Genomic DNA, 2904 nt, shown 5'->3' on the forward strand with positions numbered 1-2904 from the left:
ACTATTGATCTGAATTCTTGTTCAGTTATGTTGCTTATATCTGTTTTGACTAATTCTTTTTTTATTATTTTTAAATGTTTTTATTTCTTCCTGAGAGACAGAGACAGCATGAGCAGGGGAGGGTCAGAGAGAGAGAGGGAGACAGAGTCTGAGGCAGGCACCAGGCTCTGAGCTAGCTGTCAGCACAGAGCCCTATGCAGGGCTTGAACCCTTCGAGCTATGAGATAATGACCTGAGCTGAAGTCAGATGGCCAACAGACTAAGCCACCCAGGCGCCCCTATTTTGGCCAATTCTTTAGCTGTCACTTCTTCCTGGAATTTTTTTAGAGGAGCATTCTTCTGTTTCATCATTTTGGCTACCTTTCTGTCTCTTGTCAGTTTTTTAAAAATGTTTTATTTATTTCTGAGGAGGGGAGGAGCAGGGGATGGTCAGAGACAGAGGAAGACATAGAGTCTGCAGCAGGCTCCATGCTCTGAGCTGTCAGCACAAAGCCCAACATGGGGCTTGAACCCACGAACCGTGAGATCATGACCTGAACAGTGAGATCATGACCTGAGCCAAAGTTGGACGCTTAACTGACTGAGCCACCCAGGTGCTCCATCTCTTATCAGTTTTAAAAGCTTGTTATGTGCTCTGCACCTGAGAGTAGTGCTATATTAAAGGAGGCTCATACACTGTCTAGGACCTGGCCATTAAGGAAGTATTGTTTTAAGGGTGTCCCTTGGTCTCTCTTGTTGTGACTTTGGTTATTTTATTTCCCTACTTATAGTGATGTTTTGGACTCTCCAACACGTGTGCTTTGGTTTTTTCCTTGAAGTAACCCTATGAGGAGGCTTTCTTCTTAGTAAATTCTGTCTCCTTTCCTCCCAGACTCTTGAAGTTCAGAATCTTTTGGCTTCAGCCCTTTTTTGTTTGAGAGATGCAGGCGGGAAGTACGAATCCCCCTGTTTTTCTCTCTCTCTCTTTTTTTTTTTCTTTAAAACTTCTGATTCAATTTCATTGCTATTCCTTTGTCTGTTCAAATTTTCTGTTTCTTTCTGATGCAGTTTTTTAAGGTCATATGTTTCTTGGAATTAACCTATTGTAGTTTGTCTAATTTGTTGGCATATGAATTTTCATAATACTCGTATAATCCTTTGTATTTCTGTAGTGTTGGTTATTATTTTTCTCTTTCATTTATGATTTTATTTGAGTCTCCTTTTTTTTGATGAGAGTGGCTAAAAGTTTATCGACTTTGTTGATCTTTTTAAAGAACCAGCACCTGCTTTCATTCATCCATTCTGTTGATTTTTTAATATCTAATTTTTTTTTTGTTTCTGTCACTATTTATTATTTTCTTTATTCTAATGGCTTTAGGTTTTTTTGTTCTTCTTTTTGTAGCTTCTTTAGGTGTAAGGTTGGTTTGTTTATTGATTTTTCTTGCTTCTTGAGAAAGCCTCCATTGAGATAATCTTCCCTCTTAAAACAGCTTGGCTTTTATTTTCTTTCTTTTTTTTATTTCTGAGAAAGAAAGAGAGAGAGACAGAGAGAGAGAGAGAGAGAGAGCGCACGCGTGTGAGCAGGGGAGGGTCAGAGAAAGAGAGAGATACAGAATCCGAAGTAGGCTCCAGGCTCGGAGCTAGCTGTCAGCACAGAGCCCGACACAGGGCTCGAACCCACAAATCATGAGATCATGACCTGAGCTGAATCAGATGCCTAACCGACTGAGCCACTCAGGCGCCCCTAAAACAGCTTGTTTTCTATCCCAAGGACTTTGGAACATTGTGTTTTCATTTTCATTTGTGTTCATTTATTTTTTGGTTTCCTCTTTTACCTATATGTTGGTTAGCAGCATGCTATTTAGGCTTGGTGTATTTGTGTTCTTCCAGATATCACCTTATGATTGATTTGTAGTTTTATCATCATGGTCAGAAAAGATACATGGTCAGAAAAAGATGCATGATATGATTTCAGTTTTTTGATTTTTTAATTTACTCAGACTTCTTTTGTGGCTGACATGTTGTCTCTTCTGGAGAATGTTCCATGTGTACTTGTAAAGAATGTGTATGCCAAAACAAATGAGCTTGGGGAAAAAAATAGAGAGAGAAAGAGGATACCAAGAAACAGACTCTTAACTATAGAGAACAAATTGATGGTTACCAGAGGGATGGCTTGGGGAGAGGGGTTAAATAGGTGATGGGGATTAAGGAGTGCACTTTTTGTGATGAGCACCAGGTGCTGTATGGAATTGTTGAATCACTATAATGTACACCTGAAACAATATTACAATGCATGTTAAGTAACTGGGATTTAAATAAAAATGTAAAAGAAAAGAATTTGTATTCTGCTGATTTCGGATAGAATGTTCTGAATATATCTGTTGGGTCCATCTGGTTCAATGTATCATTCAAAGCCATTGTTGTTTTTTTTTTTAATTTTTAATGTTTTATTTATCTCTAGGAGAGAGAGAGAGAGACAGCGTGAGCAGGGAAGGGTCAGAGAGAGAGGGAGTCACAGACTGGAACAGGCTCCAGGCTCTGAGCTGGCAGCCAGCACAGAGCCCAACGCGGGGCTCGAACCCACGAACCGCGAGATCATGACCTAAGCGAAAGTCGGACGCTTAACCAAGCCACCCAGGCGCCCCTCAAAGCCATTGTTTAATTTGACTTTCTGTCTGGATGATTTGTGTAGGTTAAAGTACCTTACCATGATAGTATTAACATCAGTTTCTTCCTACATGTGTATTAGTAGTTGCTTTTTGCATTTTAGTGGTCGCATGTTGGGTGCAAAAATATTTTGAATTGATGTTATACCCTCTTTTTGGATTGTTTTCTTTATCGTTATGTAGTGTCCTTCTTTGTCTCTTATTACAGTCTTTATTTTAATGACTATTTTGCCTGATACAAGTATTGCTACCCAAGCTG

This window comes from Crocuta crocuta, unplaced genomic scaffold (assembly GCF_008692635.1).
Source record: "Crocuta crocuta isolate KB4526 unplaced genomic scaffold, BGI_CrCroc_1.0 scaffold923, whole genome shotgun sequence".
NCBI lineage: Eukaryota > Metazoa > Chordata > Mammalia > Carnivora > Hyaenidae > Crocuta > Crocuta crocuta.